The sequence below is a fragment of the Plectropomus leopardus genome, chromosome 17 (assembly GCF_026936395.1).
Source record: "Plectropomus leopardus strain MGB_pleo_1.0 chromosome 17, ASM2693639v1, whole genome shotgun sequence".
Taxonomy (NCBI): domain Eukaryota; kingdom Metazoa; phylum Chordata; class Actinopteri; order Perciformes; family Serranidae; genus Plectropomus; species Plectropomus leopardus.
This window is the reverse complement of record NC_142192.1, coordinates 9,453,276-9,474,294: the sequence shown is the minus strand read 5'-3', so window position 1 is coordinate 9,474,294 and position 21,019 is coordinate 9,453,276. Positions and strand designations below refer to the sequence as shown.

Here is a 21,019-nt window from a genome sequence, read left to right as displayed (position 1 = left end):
TCCCACTGAGTTCGACTTTAAAAAAGATCCCCTCTAAACTGTTGTGAGCTTGTTTACTGGAAGAGTATTTTAGATGTTATGGCTCAAACTGTAGTCTCGATTGGGGATGTCATGTGAACTGATACTTTGGTGCCAAGTCAATGCCAAATTTACAAAAACATAAAGGCACTCATTTTTCTCCAGTACCATGGGTACCAGGGATGTCATTCTTCCAGCCTTGAAGGGCCAGTATTTTCACCTACAAGTGTTATAGTCTGCCAATTAAATGCCAAAGGAAGAAGAAGAACACCGATCAGCGCAGAACAGAACCAACAGCACATGGAAAATGGCGCAAGTGCAGCTGCAGCAAAAGCTGTCTCAATTCACTGAAAATAAACATTTTGTTTTTTTTCCGTAAGCCAGCTTTTTTTTTTTTTTTTTTTGAGTATGTATGTATGTTTAAGTGAATGTACTAATGGTTATTATATGTCTGATATTGTCACATGCCTAGTTTTGACTGAGTATTTGTAATTGAACTTTGCGGCAAAGGAGACTGTTGACTTTTTTTTGTAATGTACTATGTATTTTCCTTCTTATTATTATAATAAAGTAATGTATAAGACACCAAAAAAAATAATATATGATGATCTCCAATAATTAGAATTTATGCAGTGAAATCATCTCTATAAATTGAAACTCAAACGGGTGACCTCTAGATTTCTGATGTAAAATGAAACCTCTTCCTGCTCTTAGTCTACATGTTCAGATGGAAGGAAAAGGGGGGAAAAAAGAAATCAGTCTGTTTTTAAATGTTTGATTCTCCCTCAGTGTCACACTGAGGTAAAGTCTGGGAAGAGTATACATCCTTTGAGATCACTGGCACACAACTGGCTCAGAAGTGGAATTGCTGTAATCGCCACCCTCATAAAACATGCAGAAAAGAGTATTTAAGAGTCAGTCTACGTCAGTATCATAAAGAGCGGATGCACTAAGAAATATGATCGAGGCCAAGTGAGTGCACTGCATCTATAACCAAGAGGAGGATGAGGAACCTTTCGGAAAAAGAACGACTGTAAAACCAAAACATTGATACAAAAAATCTGCACATGGTTAAATTATGTAATAGCTTAAAACAAGTTTGGATTGGTGCATTAGAGCACACACAGTTCAAGTAAATCATGTACTAAAAAACAATGCAATTTTGGATTAAATTTATATCATATTTTGGAAATGATGTACATGAGGCTGTTTGAAATGAATCAGTTAATATCAGTGGATATTCACTCAGACTGTTCTTCTCCTTTATCTGTCATGTTTGTGCAATTTACACTAAATCCTATATTTGAAAAAAAAAAACGTATTTCCCGTAGAACTGGATTCTTTTGTTTTCCCAAGTTATATTGTTATTAACAAGTAAAATGGAAAATCAGACAGAACCAAGCCCTCTTTTTGTTTATTTTTTAACTTAAATCTATATCTATCTCTCATTTTTATTTTATTTTTTGAAAGTGCTGTTGTTGTGGCTTTTTGAAAGAGCTTTCATAATGTGCGAACTATTGTTTTGCAGAACTGGATTCTAATTGTGGTGCCAGTTGACCGAGGTGTGTGGTAAGGACATGAACCTTCAAATAGTCATAGCAACTCAAATTTAGCCATTGCAAACTTTACCCTTAGGGGTCCACCTGGGTCGACTCCCTTCCAGATTTGAACCTATTTAAACCTAGCCTGCTGTGACCGAGGTGCTATTTTTTTGCATGGGATGAATTCAAGTTGCAATAGCTGCAGAGCTGCTGTCCGCTCTCTTCCTGGAAAATGTAGTCTCCCAGGTGCCATGCAGATTCCCACAGCCCCAAATTCAAAAGCTCCATTATTCCAAAGAATGCCCCAATGGACCCAAAGCCCATTTATACAATAGCCTGTTATCCCAAAAACAAATGGCCAATGCTACAAAGTCCTGCTTCTCCAAAAGTACACACTCACAGCAACAAGTTTTAAGTCTTTATGCCAATCTGTCCCTGCTTCTCCAGCAACTTTCGTGTTACTAAACGTGGGTGTTTTAAGCCAAAAAAAAGATATTTTGTTGACCACAACCAAAGTGGCTTTTATGCCCGAACTTAACCACACATTTGCCCCAGTGTTGTTGACAAATGTAATGTATCTGTGGTTTATATAAACGCACCATGCGGACATTACTTCTGGCAATTTGAATGTCTAACTGCAGTATTTTGGGAGAATTGGGACTTTGGTGCAAAGGGCAAGAGGGGGGCATTGCAGGGCTAACTGTGAAAATTAAAATTAAGCAAAATTTAACCCATTTTAAATATTTAAAAAATAGCAGTCAATGGGTCAACGCTGATATTGTGGCAGGGCGCCATAAATAAATCAATGCATGGGAAACCCCAGTGGAAAAAAATGGTAAAAGCAGCATCACAGTGGATTTTTAATGATTTACAATTGTAAGTAAAAGAATTTTCAAGAAAGACACTGTATGGGATGTCCCTTTAACACTGCACACAAGAAATTGTATATTGTCTACAATAGAGCCAACGTGAGCTCCTGGTTTTAGCACTAACTTTGTCTAAAAATGAAATATTGATATCATGTTCATAATAAACATAAGAAAATATAGTGTGAGTAATCCAGAACCTCTTAAAATCCTGTTTCTTTTTGTCCTCATTCTAACCCCACCCTTTCAGTTGACTTTTTCACTATCCATTTTAAGTACAATGGCTCTTTTTGAACAATTTTGTACAGTTATGGTAACAGCCTCTTTCTCTACCTCCCTTCACTTGTATTTTGAGTGAAATTTACTAGCCAAAAAGAAAACACACAAAAAAATAAGTTTGCAATAGATTTAACACAGCATTATTATTATCTTTTCTACTTCCAATTTTCTATAGAGACGGCAATAATATCATATTGTGACCTCTTTTGGCCAAGATAATCGTGTAGTTAACCCTGGTCTACAATACACAACAATACTGATATCCATAAAGATTCAGTTGCTATTAAAAATAGCTTCATACACGGAATACAAGTAGAGAAAACTTTTTTGTTACGATTCATCCGTCATAGAAGTAACTGCCTGTTTATTTGGTCTGCCTGTTTAATGTACACAATCTGTATGTTGCACAAAAGGGCATAATAGGGGAGCGGCATTCGACCCTTGATGCATAATTCATATCCATGTATTTACGTTAAAAATTTAACAGCTCAACAAATGATTTTCAAAAAAAAACAAACAAGAATGTATAGTGAAGCACTGCGAGGAAAGTATTGCAATGTTTAATAACTTGCATTTGGTCTTGTGCTACCAAATTACACACTGTAGCACTGCATCTTATAATTGCAAGGTTTGTTTTATTATCTATAAAATAAATGATTTATTACTTATTTTTATACAATATGAACACTGATGCACCCAGTGGCTATAAGTAAAAACTCATTTCTGGCTGTGTTGGTGTTACTCATCTCTTTGCAATGACAAGTATTCTTTATTAACACTGTGTCATGTCCTCTATTTTGATCCTGTGGTTATATACTGCACAGTGACCACGCCTCTTAAAGACCGGAGCGGGTACAGATGACAATCCATTTTGAAATCACAACAGTATTATTCCACTTTAGTCAATCTAATTGCTCGGACATGGAAATGAGATTCAAATGAATGCAGACAGATTAACGAGGACGCTAATCACATGATGAGGGGGTTTGTCCTCTCCATCCATGTTACATTTCTCTTGCTGCATGGGTAGCACACGACGCAACTACAACATGGGAAGCTGACAGTCGCCTCCCCTACCAGCTGCGATCTACTACACAATGCCCTGGGCAAAGGAAATGTTAATTGGGCTTCTAATATGCAATTTTGCTGGCCACAATCTGTAAATATCACTTAACATCAACGGAATAAAACAAGCAGACGTCCAAACCTCTCTGCCTCTGTTTCCCTTCAAACTAATAACAGCGGTTACTCCTTGTGGTCACTGACTATGAGAAATAAATGGGAAAAAAACACAGCCTGCATTTTCCCTGTCAGTTTTAAAGAATGCAGATGCAGTAGTATAATGCCGTAGCATACTAGTTTATCTCAGTTACAATGAAAAAAGAGCTAAACATCAACCTCAGATGTTATTATTACTCAAAAAAAATGCATTTAAATGTATAAAAACATAGAAAAACAGCTGTACACATATTATATGAGAGATTAAAGACAACATAATGAGGAAAAAATACTCAGAATGCACTAAACATGCAAATGATTTGTGCATTAGTGCCATGGACTGACTAAATCCTAAATCAAATCATTGGAACATTGGAAAAAGGCACAACTTTTTACAATTTCTTTAGTGGCATTAATGGCGTAATAAATAATCATTATTTATTAGTTTAAAGGGAAACCCATGCATAGAAAAACTGGCCGTCTTGTAATTGTCCAAAGTTCACTAGAGCCTTGGAATATATGCAGACAGACATGCATTATTTTGACAGTAATGCACTAAAATGGCCTATCAACAGCAACAACTGTTCATCTCCCTGAGACAACCTATGTTGCTTATTGCTGTACATTAAGACCTTAAAATGTTGCTGGAACCCCATTAATACATCTCATTGCATAAAATTTCCATTTGATTTGTATTCTGAATTTTAGATGACCAGCAGAGCACCAAAAACCCTCATTATTTCATATTCAATCAATCACTCATCAGCGAGCGCCTGTATTATGCCAGATTTGGCAGTGTGTGGTTTCATCTTGATTATGGAGATTGGCATTAAAATCAGAAGAACAATACAGGCTCCTCGCGCATGGCTGTTCCTGAACATGTCACAATATCATTACTATTGACAAGCTGCATTATAATGTACTTATGTGTCCTCCTCGTCTTTATCGAGTCAGAGTAGAGTGCTTGAAGCACCGTGAGCTGTCCGGAAAATCCCCCTTATTTTGAATGCTGTGAAATCTTCAGTGTCTTAAAAAAAAACATAAAAACAATAGAAACAACGTAATGCAATGAGCAAAAATACTAAATCCTATATTCCCCTCATACCCTTAAAGAGATTAAAGTTTATGACTAAAAAGATCTGAATCAAATAATTACAATTTTGATTTTACTCTGGGTTCTCGGTTGGTCAGCTCCTATCATCTCTGTTATGGCAAATACTAATATTCCTTTACTTGGTTAGCAGAATAATGTAGGAAAATTAGCTGTAAGCTACTGTATATAGCACTTTACACCCACCATAGGTCAAAGGTGTTAGTAAACACATAAGGCGCTATCCAAGACCGGACGCAACGCTGCACACAACACTGCACACAATGCAGAGCATTTGTCATTGCTAGGTTTAGTTGGGTGCAGTTGCCATTGTAGAGGCCAGCGCTCATGTTCTGTAGGTAGCAAATGTACTTGCGCCCCTCTGTAGGTTTTAAAATGAGGAGTAGCCCGGTACATTGGTGGCAGAATTATATTTTCATGCAGCAGAAAGCAACTGTGCCATTGCCAACAAAAATCTGGTTTTCCTGCTATACAAAACACGCATTATTCAGATTGTAGGCCACACGCCAACAGAGGCGATTTCACAACACACTTACACTTTGCTTGTTACGCACACAGGGATGTGCGGATGGTGAAATAATACATCATTAATGAAGAAAAAGTTAATTACATTCTCTAAAATGTGAACATAACAGAGAGCAGAGTTCCTGTACACTGCTGCTCCACAGCAGACTCATTGATTATTTCAGAAGCTAAAAGTTTAGTTCTGTTAACTGTCAAGTTTTTAATTTGCTGCTTAAATGTCCCATGATATTTGTCCCAAAATAACTGCAGCAGTGATGAATCAGCAACTATGGTGTCATTTTGTGTCCATAACTGTAACCATGAAGCATGGTGAATTGTGTTAATTGTGCCACAGCTCTGATTGGCTTCTCCTTCCAATAACAGAATTCAAAACATGCTGTATAAACAACCCCAAAAATGAGTCTGAAAACCTGGAAATGAATTGGCACTTCAGCACCTATAGTTTCCTCATCTCAAAGGCAATGGGTTTTTTCAAATGTTTTTTTGTTAGATGTCTGAAATAAGGTCTGTGGTAACACAAGCTTCAGAGACTCTGAAGTTTTGTTGTACGACATAAAATTTTTCTTACAAAAATGTGTCTTAAAAAAGGCGTTTGCTAACAAGTGACTAAATGAAACACAATGTCACCGAATACGGCTTTACAGCCTGGTTGCAGTGGTGACATGACGTAGTGCAGTTCGTTTATAGCCCTACATTAGCTTTTTACTTCTGGTGATTACATTTATGCTTCAAAAATCCTGAATGTGGCGTTCACTTGTGAAGATTATATTAGTGAACAAAATGTGTAAGTATCAGTAACGTTTGTTTACCACAGAGCGTTTGTTTCCGCAATGATCCAAGAAAGGTCAAAGTGGAGGTTAAAATGACTACTTCTCTAAGGTTAGTGGGGGTTTTCATATGGGGATGATCGTGGTCATGCAAAAACAAAGAAACATAACAATGCCCTGTAGAACTACACAGAAATCTGACACTCCAACTGGCAGCTCCATTTAGTTTATCTATGCCTTTCAAAACTGTTATAAATAACTGTTGAAAAAGGTTCATGTGGCAGCGCTTTGGTATGAGTTTGTTTGACACAAACTAACTTAGGTTTGGTTTAGGGAGAGATCAAAGCTCAGGTTAAAATGACTACTTGGTTAAAGTTATGGGTGGTTTGTCACCATGGTGATTGTGGTCATGCAAGAAAAAACAAACAAAAAAACCCCAACGTTGACTGTCGGTTGGAAACTGGACACAAAAAATCCAAATGGGAATTCAGAGCTGCTAAAAATACTTCCAAAAACCAGTGGAGCCTCCCACTTTAATTATCTACAGGTCATTCCAAATCGAGGGGGATTTTCTTTTTCTTATTTCAGGGGAAAAAACATAAATGTTAATGTGACTCTTGAAAGATCACCATGTTATGGGTGATGCGAACTGGCAAAAACAACCACCAAGTCACTGTTGGATTCCACAAACAGCTGGATACACAGCAGGGCAGCAATTGAAGTGAACTTACAGACATAAAGTGTCCCAATGAAAGTTATTCCAGCAAACAATGTCATAAGCACATTATGTGTTCACTCAGGTGTCTGGGACAGCACTTTCATCACCACAGCAAAAGTGCTGCTGTCACACAACAGGAATCTCGGGGTGGAGGGGGTGGGGGATGAGCTGTCTTCGTGGCCACAAACTTTTTCAATTTCACTGTCAATTTCCTGGGTAATTACTGGTGCTTTTGATGGACTTTTTATGACACCAGCTCCCCTCCTGCGAGACGCTGTACGTGCTCTGCTGCAGGAGGACAGGGCAGCAGTTCCCACTTTTGACACCAATTCCCACCTCCCATAAGTGGACCTTGTCATCACTGGTGACCCCTGTGGCTTTCTCTCAACAGAATGAGTCTGGCCGGTGAGGCCAGCTGTACTTTATCTGCACCACTAGGCTGAAGATGGGTCGTCTGGACCATGACCTCTTTGTGCGTGTGTATTTGGGTGTGAGGGCTAAGTTTCAAAAAACACAACAGTAGAGTTCTACATGTACTGAATATCAAAGTGTCCTAAACTATCAGGCTGGTCAGTTGAAACATGCATCGATGGTATCTATAATGTATAAATAACAGATAAAAAGGAGCAGTGAAACATCTATTCCCTCTTAATCTTTCCAGATCAGCGGGCTTGACAAATCAGCCAACAAGAAAAAGGGCCAGTGTTCGGGGCTTATTGGTCGGCACTGTCTGGATGGCACTCCGTCTAAAGAGATCAGAACACCAAGCACATCTCCCGCGAGATCGATGGGCCGACAAACAGATGAGCCCACAGGCCGGGGGTCACAGATCATTAAAAGCCATCTATCAGCGGCTTTCAAGGCCTCTAATTCCCCCCAAATCGAATATTTCCATGTAAATATGTCAAAACAGGAATGAAATTAGCGTGGTAGTTTATTGACTGTGATAAAATCTGAAAAGCACCACTGCACATAATTACATACTTGTCAGAGCCATAAAAATTAGCTTTATTATCAATGGAATGGTTTTGTACAACTTCATTTAGGTCCGATGTCTTCCAGATGGGGCTGCTCTCTGCACTTGAGCAGTTTTTATGCAGCACCCCCCCCTCCCCAAACACACACACACACACCATCGTCTTTTTCATCCTTTTATTCCCATGCTGAGGGGAAGAAAAAAAGGAGTGAAAGAAGAGCTGATATCTGTGGCAGAGTTGAGGGCCACATCAGCTGTGTCTGATAGCAGAAGTTTTTGATCTCATTAATGATACTGGCCTCCGTTGTGAACCTAATCGCACGCAAATCAAAAAGTTGGTGATGTTAAAGATGCTGAGGGTAAAAGGGCAGCTATTTCATTCCCTTTTAGAGGATATTTCAACATACTCTCTCATTTGCTCACCATTGTACGACATGCGAGCAACTGCGCAAGTAGTCTAAGTATCTCAGGCGGCTTGTATCTGCTGCATTTCGCTTCTCGTCTGGCCCTCTACCCCCACTGCTGCCTCGGTGAAGCTGCTCTAGCGTGTCAGTCCGCTGCACTAACAGTTTTACCCCCATCTTTTATTTAGCTTTTTATTATTAGTTGTTGCAATTGTTCCATCCATTCCTCACCCCATTATCATATCAATTATCATCTCAGTCACACATCCTGATTTCCACTCATATCACATTTACATCAAGTCGATAATGCATCCCTGTTACTGAATTATTTAGTTAACAACTTGAACTGGAAGGGGTTGATTCATATTTAAAACAGACACCTATTCTTAACGGCAGCGCCTGCTTAATCCTTTCCGAGAGTTGACTTGCTGTGATGCCGTCTCCCGCTTGACATGTACCTTTCTTTCTCTCCTTTTCAAGAAAACCCTTAGTCGGCCCAAGCTTAATTTGAGTGAAATACTGCAATGTGAGCCTCTTAAATACAACTTCCCAATCCATTACATTTAACATGTTGTAGGTTCTGCCTTATTAGATAAGTATTTCACTGCTGGCAAGACAGTCTTTTCATAAATCTGGGCTATCTATGCAGCAGAAAGATCCAAAAAGACTTTTGAAATTGGTGCTATAAGACCAGAGAAAATACAGAGAAAGGGCTGTGGTGTTTTCTTTTGTTTAAGAGGTAGAAAAACTACAACTACCAGAGTGCACTGTGCCACACGTTCCTGCTGGTGGATGACATAATGTGCGCTTGGACATTTTGAAAACATAGCAGCCAGCTAGTAAACTATCTCATATTACAGTTAAACAGTAAGCTATAATATGTTTCTGGAAACATTTAAAGTAAGAAATGGGCGAAATCAACAGAATCTTTGGTCTCAGTGTCCCTTTTTACAACACAGGAAAAGGTATGGAGCCAACTTCCTGTTCACGAATTCTTGTATTACAGCAAAACATTAAAATATGTCTCTGAAGACATTTTAGGCAAGAAATTGGGACTTCAGTAACAAAATCTTAGTTTCCATTTCTAGGTGCTGCCAAGTTTGACCATTTGATCTGCAATTGAGAGAGAGAGAGAGAGAGAGAGAGAGAGAGAGAGAGAGAGAGAGATAGAGAGAGAGAGAGAGAGAGAGAGAGAGAGAGAGAGAGAGAGAGGCAACCTGCTATCTCAAACCACTTTTATACTCCTGGACATACAATCTATAGTGTAACTCTTTGAAACCTAATCAATTTTTTTCTGGTGCTACATTCACAGGTCCCTCACAAGCATTTAAACTTTTTTAACAAATTGGTGTAGACATGGGGGACAAGGCAATCAGCAATTAGGCAAGAAATGTTATGCAAAATGCAATAAATTTGTAAAAGTTGAAAAAAAGAGATGGCATCACAGAGAGTACAAAAGTAATTGGCTCTAAATAGACCTAATTTTCAAATTTATAGATTTAAAATGAAGTTACAGAAGGAAATATGGAATTCTATCATTATCTATTTTATTTTTTTGCACTTTTCCTCATTTTTTCTGTTTGTTTTTTCCAGCTTTTTTCTTTATATTTTTGCTTTATTTTACAGGTACTTTTCTTGTAACTTTTTACTAAATTTTCTCTGATTTGGGGGTCATTTCTTGTTAAGTTGCTCATTGCCTTTTTCTAATTTTGAATGAACTCCAGCTAATTTGCTCTAATTTCAAAGGGTTAAGCAACAGCCTAGATCTAGACACTGATAATATAGAGGGAAATTTGCCATACTTCATTTATGCATAATACTCACATTGTTATGATACAAAGCTGGTTGAAAATCAGCAGAGTATCCCTATAAAAGAGGGCAATATTTCAATCAAAATCTAGAGAAATGAATGAGAATGTAAACACTGCGGAGTAAAACCCTCATATGCATCATTAGGTTTAATGCTTTATCTCACTTCTCCTCTGTAAAATCCATCAACCCTTGAAATGTTAAGCAGCTAACTGTATTCTGGTTTTTAAACTATAAAATCCCTTTTGGCTGTTCTGGAGATGTTGTTATGCTAAGTGACACCATCATCACACTCCCCATAATTTGCTCTTTGGATAGTTATCAGGGGATATTTTCAGAAATGTGAGTTTTATGGTTAAAATCTCAGCACACAAGATAAAGTTGCAAGACAGTTGTCTTCATGGGATCAGCAAAGTTAACCTCATCTTAGTATCTGAAATAAAGACAAATATCCTCACACAGCATTACCTATTGTTATCCTCTTGATCTGGCTAGATTTGCCCTCTCTCTGCTATTTGTCTTTCATGTAAAATATTTTATTACAGCACACAGTACAGCACCACACACTACCACACACTTTCTACAGGCACAGAATAAATGACAGAATTAGAGCTTCCTGGTTTTGTAAATCAATCATGAGAGTCATTTGCTTTATCTCCTCTGGAGTATGAACACATCTCAAAATGCATATAAATTAAATAACGTAACACACCTCCCATGTTTTTTGTATGTTTTATAGATAGAAAATGCTGTATTCTGGGGTTAGAAGAATCTTCAAGACTGTGACATTTTAACACGTGAGGTTACAAAAGTGCAAATGTTTAGGAGATCACCGCCTCTCACCCTTCAGGAGAGCCCCTTTGAGAAATGTTGCCTCTGCACAGAGAATTGGTTTGATGGAGGGATCTCATTACCCTGGACAAAGGATGCAAACAACAGCAGCCCAGAGATAGTGATTATACAACGTTAATGCGCCTCCCATGTTGCCGATCCTGGGCATTCAAAAAGCTTTTCGATAGCTTAACCCATTCCTAATGAATGTATTAATGATGTTTCTGCTCTTGAGAGTCACTTTCCAGGTTGTTTGTGGGCACTAGAGTCTTTTTAAATGAACTCTCCTTTCTAACGCACTTTCTTTTAATGCTCCCCCAGTGTGCTGTGATACTAGCTTTAAAACCTCTAAAATTGCTAGAAGTAATGTACCAGAAATTCCACACAAAGAATGACATTTTGGGGTTAGTTTCGAAGTCAAAGGATGACTGGTTAATATGGGCTGTCTGACTTAATATGATCCAACTGTTTAAAATATTTAGTTATCAAATATCTAGTGTCAAATGTCTGAAATACATACTCAAAACTGCATTCATCCAAGGTTCCTACAGCTTAAGGCAAGTGAGAGAAAAACTTGTGTAATACTTATACTATATATATATATATAAAATACATAACCAAAAGTGAAGAAAAGAAATTACTTAAGGTAGGGACAATTTTGCCAAATTATTCATTGTGAGGACTGGGCGGTACTGAGAAAATATCACCATATATGTTGTACTTTTGGACGGACGGACAGACGGATGGACGGACAGACAGACAGACACAGATAGGCTTTTTAGGTTTTAGAATGAATCATAAAATCCTACTTAACACGTCTTAGTATTTTTAAGACTTTTAAAAGATGGATTTAAGACAAATTAATACCCATTATTATTTATGACTTAAATGCCTTTCAACATATTTTAAAGATGTTTGGGAACCTTGTCATCTACAACTGATACTACACATCTAGCAAATTATTCGAAAAATAAACAAATTGAGATGTAGATTTACTTAAAAATGAACATAAAATGTGGTATGATTTAGTCAAAGTATCCAACACATGCTGCGTCCTGCTTTCTTTAACATAAAGTCTATGGAAAGGTTGTCATACATGGAAACAGTTATCATCAGAGTACAAAATTCTTTGGCTTATGATGTTTGCAGTAACATCATTATTTATCGTCTGCATGATTTAAACACCTTGATCACTGACCGACGAGCGTGCGAGACTGTGATTTGCATTCCCATTGGGACAACGGACTAAATTAAATCTACAACAAACTGTTTAAACGTGAACCAAAGAACTGGTCTCTGTCCTGATTCAAGAAATGTATGACATCCAGTACTGCATGTCAGACAAATGACTAGCTCAGTGATATACAAATTCTATTGCTGATAACAGGCACGCTACTGATGCAAAAATAAAGCACAATATTCATGTCATTCTTCGAAACAATGACACCAGTGTCTAACAAAAGCACTAACAATAATATTTGTCTGTACTTCAATGTGTGCGAGCATAAGAAGCTAACACGTCTCACAGACATTTGTCACAGTGCAGGAGGAACTACTATAATTTGGTTTGACTTATGTTCTAGTTTGAAAGGTGTCTTCCATTTGTTTGTCCTTTACATCGGTGACTGAGAGCCGAAACAAACATCTATCCACTGCGCTATATTTCTGAAGTCACCCCTCTATTTCAGATGACCATTTTCCCAAGATCCTTCTTCTCCCACTTGTCTAATTACCATAGAAGTCTTTTTTCAAACACCTCCTCCATCTTTCCCGAAGGAGACCACATGCAACTATAATTGCCTTCCTCATTAGTTATGTTTTCACAAGACGGGAAAGGGGGCAATTAATTTTATCACTTAATTTTGTCACCGATATTTCCACTGCCTTAGTATTGATGTGTCCACCGTGGCCAGGCCCATTTTTCAGGAAAATTAATTGACAAAGCAGTAAAATTTATCAACATATCACCAGATTAGGCGACAAATTGATGCAATGAGGGAATCAATTGTGTTTCTGTCATTGGGGTGCAACAGCGCAACCCAGAACAGAGCCGGACAAGCTAGACCACTGTGAGAGTGACTTCTGTGGCAGGTGCTGTGATTTATGTTTTTATTTAGACAGGGGGCATAAATCAGAATGAGTTACAAGTGTGGCCCTACCTCCCCTTGAGAGTCACACAAGCGCCTGCATAAAGCACACGCAGCACACACAAATACACACATGCAAGGACACACAAAAGTGTGAACAAAGATATCATCAGACATCCACAAAAATCAATAAGAAAAGAATAAGGGAAAGACTACTGACTGGATCAACTGAAGTAAAAACAGGTACTATTGAGGAATGAAAGATGCATTTTTGGTAATGTGTTATAAAAACAGAAATCAGGGTGAGTTCACCTCAAACAAACAATCAATCAATTGTTGGTCTATAAATTGCCAGAAAATGGCAAGGAGTATCTCCAGGTCTGAAAGGTGTTGCCAATGTCAAGGTGCACCTGCATTCTTTCTAATGGCCGGCAGGGGGCAACTCCACCCGTTGCAAAAAAAATTCTGATTGTATAAAAGTCTATCAGTATATTACCCAACTTCTCACATGATTTATTATCTCAGTTAACATTTTCCTGATGAGATTTAAGGTCTTGGTTCATTAGTTTCAAGTCTTCTTCAATACAGCATGAGCGTCACTTTGTAAATTATGGTCGCATTTCCAGTAAAATACACAATAAAGCAGAGTAGACTTCAGGATGTGCCTACCTTGTGATTGACAAGCCACTACCGCAGTGGCGTCCTCGCGATCTCAGTTAGATCGAACCATTGCTTCTCCACAGCTCCAACTTCTCTTCCAAATATGGTCACTTCTGGCTCCAAAAACCAAGATGGCAATGGCCAAAATGGAAAACCAATGGGTGATTTGATGGTGGCTAAGTCAACTTCTTTTCACAATCTGTGAAAAACGGTAAAAAAGAATGCAAAACCCAAAGATATTTAGTTATTCATCACACAAGACATATGAGAGCCAAAAAAAGCTCAAGTCTGAGAAGCTAAAACCAGAAAAAATTTTGGATCTTTGTTGAACAGTGACTAATAAACTACACGTTTCAGCTTGTACTTAGATGTGTAAACAAGTGGCTACAGTAAATTTTTCATTAATATTATAGTCATTTATTTAATTTAAAAAAATTTAAAAAATATAAAAATCTTATGACGGTCTGGTGGTTTAAGTGTATACCTTCTGTCGTTGTGTCCTGGCAAACTTGGGTGCTGCATGTAGAGTTTGTACTGCCAAAAAAGAGGAAAAAATGCCTAAGAAAAGGAAAAAAAAGAAAAAAGAAAAGTCAGTCTGGGACAGAAACTATTCTCTCATCGCTCGGACGTCAAGAAAGGAAATGTGTTAACAACAACTGGACTCTCTCAGGTGGGATGACTGAAGGTCGTAAAACCTGTGGGTCATTAAGCTCCTGAGAACAGCAGTTGAACCGTTTTAGTTTATTGTCTTCTCCAGAAAATGAAAACCTAGCTGAACAATTTCAATAGCAACATGTATACTGTGTGACCCTGTCAGCACATGCCTGCTGAACACTTGTGACCCAGCAGTTGAGAAGCCACATCCTACTCTAAACACATGACCCTCGCTGTCTGCATTACATCTGCTCAGCATAGACGAAACAGTTTGCGTGACAGTCGGTCTATCAAAAGCATTCAGTTGACCCCCATGCGATACTTCAATGCATGGTGAGAACAAATTGAGGACAAAATGGCCACAGCGCATCACCTACTGTTCTATCATCTCAAGAGGGCACACATTTTATCCTCAGCAGAGGTGAGAGCATGACACAGGAGAGAGAGGAAGAGAGAAAAAAAAAAACAGTATAACACAGCGTCTAGAGAAGCAAGCAGGAGAATTGCTTGGGCGCCGGGACTGTCATGTCTGTATAAACAGGCATTGATTTTCCTGTCCAGCCCTGGCACCTCAGCCATTTATTCTCAGCTTTGTGGTTGGGGCCCAGCGGGGCTGGAGAAATTCTGTTACAGTCCAGTTGGGCCCTTGAGGCCTGTGTGTGAGAATAGATTTCACCTGTAAACGAGGTGAGGGACTGGAGCCACTTAACAAGGGCAGGCTGTGTCACCAGAGGGCAAGATGGGTGAAGTCACACTGGATGGATAATGACACATACTGTGGAAAGAGAGGGAGAATGAGAGACACAGAAAGAAGGAATAAGAGGGAAGGGGGAAATGATTGATACTGCGGAAGACAGAGAGAGAGAGAGATCGGAGGTGTTCGAAACACTGACTAAAATGAATGAACAGAAGAAAAAAAGACAAAGAAAGAAAGAAAAGAGCAAAAGAAAAGACAAGAAAAAACCTACAAAGCAAAGCAATGTCCATCCAAACATATGTCAGTTTGAATTTCTCAACACATCAGTGAGAAAACATTAAACATGACACATTTATCTGGATGACTTGTTTGGTCTTTGCCTTCAACATATAACTGGTCAAATATGTGGTGTGACATCAGTAGGACTGCTCCCTGAAAGTCAGAGATTTGAATCATCAGTCAGAGACCGCTCAGTTGAATAAGACTTTTTCAAGTCAAGCAGTCATTTTAGTTTTTTGCTAGTCAGTGTGCTGTGCAGTGTACTTCTGGGGATGTTTTGGTCCCCAGACTTTGCTGCGGAGTGAGTGCTCTTCACTTTCTCACTACTTCTTGATACAGAGAGTTGTGGACATGCAGGCAGCAGCACAGAGGAGGTAGGACTTGGCACCATAAGGCTCCGCGATAACATGCTATTCTGCTTAGAAGTGGTGTATTTACAGCTCACAACTTAATATGATGCAGTTTCTGGCTTTTGTTTGATATTTAGTGTTGGCAAAAAAATTGCACATTGTAACTCCATCGTTAGTGTAGTTAACTTGTTTAAACAAGGACACACTTTGTCACAAAATGTCTGGACTGGAATTATCTTTGTAAGGTATGAACAAACAACTCAGTAGGAACAAACAAGTAGAATTATGCCAACTCTTACTTGCCCAAAAAGAACTTGAGTTTTACACTCTATCCATTAGGGCTTACCCATTACATTTGACAAATCAAAGCATTTGACAGTAAGCTCTTAGTTAAAATATCCCTCACATTAAACACTATATTAATTCTTCTCTTTCCCATCTTTCCTGTCAATGTCAGACTATCCTATCAATGAAGGGAAAATGCCCCAAAAAAATCCTAAAAAAACCCCAAAAAACTGGCGCCTACATTACCTACAATGCAGCTTGACTTACAACATTTCGCTTGGAGATTCTGGCATGTTAATAGTGTTAGGTAATGTAGCCTCAAGTTGCTGGCCTCAAGCATAGCTGAGCAGTGGGCTGCATGAGGCTTAGTGAGCATTTTCAAATTTGTAGTCTTCCCCACCCAATGCTGACTCAAGTGACATCATTTGATTAAATGAATCAGACTTTCCCATCTCCCTTCAGAGCCACAAAAGGTTTTTATCACAATTTTATGCATATTTGCCAAAGTACTCAGTGGAGTTCCCCTTAAATACTTTCCTCTGCATTATCCTTAGAGCTACCAATTATAAAAGCTTGTGCTGACAACACGGGATGATCATTAAAACTAATATGTGCCATGAAGCCATGCCATACAAGTAGCTTAGTTATACAAGTATAATGTGTTGGGAGGGATATCAGAGAAGCCACTATAGACACAATCAAATAAAGAAATTTCCAAGAGCTTTTTTATACCTCAGCTGTGTGGAGCTACATATCCAATCAGGTTCAAATTGGAAAAATCCTAGATGGGTTAGGGTGCATATTTTAGAAACTTATTCCACACAATACCAAAGTACAACAGGCCAAGCCTCTAGATTCTCAAAAAAATAAATAAATAAATAAACAAAGTTGAACCAGGACATACATTTCAGTGTACACTTGCTCAGAGTCCAACTTATACAAGCTGGGACACCTGCATTTATTGTATGTGTTCTGCTTTTCGCAACATATGGTGCATTGGGGAATTATGGTGCAAACTTTTCATATAGTGCAGAGCCCTCAGAGACCGACATAAGAGAAATACTGTGTATTCATCTACTGCTGGCAGAAAAGGAGAGATCGAGAAAGCATCATTTTTGTAACTGCAGATGTTGAATAAACCCAAGAATGCACATATACTGTTTTTTATGACAGAGCATCTGTAACATTATTGGCCTTTTACTCATATTTGCAGGTTGCAAAGCCGTATATTTTCATTTAGGATTAAAGCTTGTTAAGGTGCTATTGACAAGGCTGAATTGATTTTGGTGTAACTCTCTCCCTTCAGCATTGTCCCACCGATCAACCTGTTCTGATATTGGACAGCATTGTAAACAGTACCCTCTCTTCTCTCGCCAGATTTATTCGAGTTATCTCAATAAAGTAAAGGAACTGTACTTGAACATACACATGATGCAAGTCTACAGGATTAACACAGTGAGAAAGAAATTGTACTACAGTAAAATGCAAATTTTTCATTTAGAACTAGAATAACCGCCTCGAGATTCAGTTACAGCTTACATATCTGTGAAAACATGGATGGTTCACACACATCATGCCCTCAGCAGCACAGATGATCTATACAAACAGCACAGTTTCAAGGTGGACACTGAAGATTAGTTTCACCAGTTCAATATCTGACCAAATATCTCCCCTTCTGCTCCTGAGTTATGACGCTGAATAATGGCCAGGGAATTCCTTTTGCAGAACAAAATAAAGCCACAGTGGGTGGACATAAAATGTCATCTCTTCATCATTTTATCATATTAGAAATGCATGTGAACTTTTGTTAAAATTAGCGTTTGAATTCTTGAGTAATGGCCAAAAACAAATGTTTTGTGAGGTCACAGTAACCTTAACCTTTCACCATCATATTCTAATCAGTTGATTTCAAGAGGACCTTTGAGGAAATGCTCTCAATGCCTTATTGAGATATCGTGTTCACGAGAATGAGACCAATGCAAGCTGGTTACAGTGACCTTGACCTTTGAACACCAAATACCAATCAGTTCATTGTAATTGTTGAGTCTGGTTTGTGCCAAATTTGAGCGAATTCCCTCAAGGTGTTCTTGAGAGATCTCATTGACGAGAATGAGACGAATGCTAGGTCATGACGTCCTTGACCTTTGACCATTTAAATCTAATCAGTTTATCTTTGGCTGAAAGTGAATGTTTGTGCCAAATTTGAAGGAAAAAAAATCACAGTGTATTTGAGATACTGTATTACCAAGAGCAAGACAGACAAGGTCACAGCAACCTTGACCTTTGACCACCAAAATCTAATTGGTTCATCTTTGACTCCATGTGTACATTTGCACCAAATGTAAAATAATGTCCTCATGGTGTTCTTAAGATGTAGAGTTCGCAAGGATGGGAAGTGTATATGGATGGACAACCTGAAAACATAATGCCTTTGGCTAAGGCTATCCCCTGTGCAGAGGCATAAAAACTTTCTCCCATACTGTAATGACTTTTTTTTTCAAAAATATAACTGAATCAACAGTATATGTTCAAGAATCAAGAGGTCTAGAAGTATCAACAAGAAATATTCAAGATGTCTTGTGCATCATTTTAAATACAGCTTTCTTCAAACTTCAGCCTTGCGTTTCAAGAATCTCTGGTAACTTTGGGATCTTCGGATATGTTTCTGAGGGTTTGAACAAAGCTTGGCTGCACACCATGAATTCTGCAGATGGACCCATCGGCACAGTTTAAGAGCCAAAATAAAAATTGGAATGCTAAAAGTTCTAAATCTAAAAGGCTGCTTTCACTTTTATAAGATAAATGTTAGAAACAGTTCACTGAAACAGTCAGTTTCAACATCACGGGAACCTGTAATTGAGAGGAATTAAAGACAAACAGTGAGTCCTGACTCTCGTGCACGCACACACAAACTCAGCAGAAAGTGAGCTGCTCTGTGAAGTTTCAGCGGAGAATGACAGTAATGATAGTGTGTGAAGGTTAACTCCGAGAGAAACCGGAGCACTCCTGCTGAATGGGAAGGAGAGGGGCAGGTTTGAAAAGTACTTATTAGTCAAACTGGGTAACAACGTCGCCACCCGCACGGTATAATCAAATCACTCTATATACCTAGTTGCAATACAGTGAAGCAACCAGCACTGCAACCTTGACAGGAGGGTTATTTTTACTGATACTTTGCCTGCCTATTGTCTTCCACACTTATTGAAAATGGCGCCATCAACGAATGGAAATAAATCCTATGAAGAGTGAATGAGGTAGAAAGGATAGGGTTTTTGGGGGGAGGGATGAGAGAAACTATTATGAACATACACTCCTCTTGTTTTCCCCTCTCTGCCCTCGAGTTAACCAGACAATTGTTTGTGGAATACATAGAGTGCCATGCAATTTTAATGACCCCCAGCATGCGCAGATTTCCTGATTCTCGTCAGCCCCCAGTTTTTATTTAGTACCAAACACTCCTACTTGTCTCCACTGTGATCAATACGTGGTGTCTTGGAATGAGGCAACGGGCTTTAATATGATTTTACGAGATCAGATAGCTCCCTTTGATCCCCCGCCGCGATTCCTCTGATCTCCTATATCCGACAGGCTCCAGTGTTCATATGCATATTATGTCTAGGAACAGGAAGAAAAATATGTGAGAGGGAAAACAACATTGTCCCTGTTCCGAGGAAGTGTTTGTTAACCAGAATTAATATAAAAACTTGCAGTTCTTACTGCTGTTGTTGGTGGTGTTTTGTTTTAGCTGGCACTGCTGCTTATGAGAAGTGCACATCAAGCAAATTAACACTTGCAGCTTGGTCCTTAATTGCACATATGAGAAAAGCAGTGGCTTAGGGAATGTTGTATGTAAATAGGATTTCATTTTGTTTTGTTCCCCTCTGGTGTTTTATCATAAAAAACAGTAATGTCCCTTATTGAGTAATATTGAGTAAACAACATGTAATAGCCACATTAAGACCTTAACAATGTCAATGCTTTATATATGTAAAAAAATACAATACATAAACCAAGGATCAATGACTGAGTGAACCTTAATTACTTGCACTGACTTGACAAACAGCAGGACCGAACTGAAAAAGGAAGTTTCCCTTTTCTTCATCTTTGCTGTTGTAATTTTAATTTTAACATGCTCAATCTTAGTTGTAGAATGGAATCATACTGTTGAATTTTTTATGTTTTCAATAAAAAGTATAACCTTTCTTTTTTGTTTAATTCTCGTCATTTCCCTGTTGGTTCTGGACATCATTATGACGTCAGAAAGACATTGGACTCATATGTTGAACAGACTAAAATTTGTTGGAATTAAAATCATATTCCCGATCATTTAAATGTTTAATTTCACATTATATGTACCTTAAGATTTTGCCTTTTTGCAGATTTTGGGTTTTATTTTCCACACCTTAACACTAAATGTAGTCTCTGTACAGACGTTCGGAAGATGCTGGATTTTGGTTACTCATGAACACAACTAAAAAACAGCAAAATATCAGTCTTCTGTCATCAATATTCTACATCAGATTGACATTGGCATCAGACTTTGTCTTGACTGAATTTTGGTCATCTGCATTACTATCTAAATTCAAGTATCATCTTCTAACAACATTGGTTCATGCACATTCATTAAATGGTTTCAGAGATTGTCTTTCAAGAATCAACGTTAGCGTTTGAGCATTCAAAAAAAAAAGTAAACATATCAACTTTTTGAGAAAATGAAGCTTTCCTCTAAAAATCTGTGTGTACTTGTTCTATAAATCACTCTCATTGGGGTGTAAATGATTGCATTTTTCTCTGCCAGTGTCCTGAAATGCAATCATTGCATGATGCATCATCTTTCTGTCCATTCCTCAAGTTCACATGTTAGACCCTCGGAAATAGTGTAATTGTCGGCTGTGTCTCAGGCTGCTAGAGGTAATGAGCAAGTGATAGCATCACAATCTGCTA

General features: G+C 38.3%; 1 protein-coding gene across 3 annotated transcripts in view; it reads right to left on the bottom strand.

Moving 5' to 3' along the window:
- Positions 1 to 21,019, bottom strand: part of tshz1 (teashirt zinc finger homeobox 1) — a 200,879-nt gene that overhangs the window by 121,424 nt on the left and 58,436 nt on the right. For all 3 annotated transcript variants that reach the window (XM_088090477.1, XM_088090476.1, XM_088090478.1), the window contains 2 exons: positions 14,295 to 14,368; positions 13,820 to 14,009 (listed from right to left, as the gene is read on the bottom strand). The gene's annotated coding sequence lies outside the window, so the exon portion shown is untranslated. The remainder of the gene's footprint in view (positions 1 to 13,819; positions 14,010 to 14,294; positions 14,369 to 21,019) is intronic.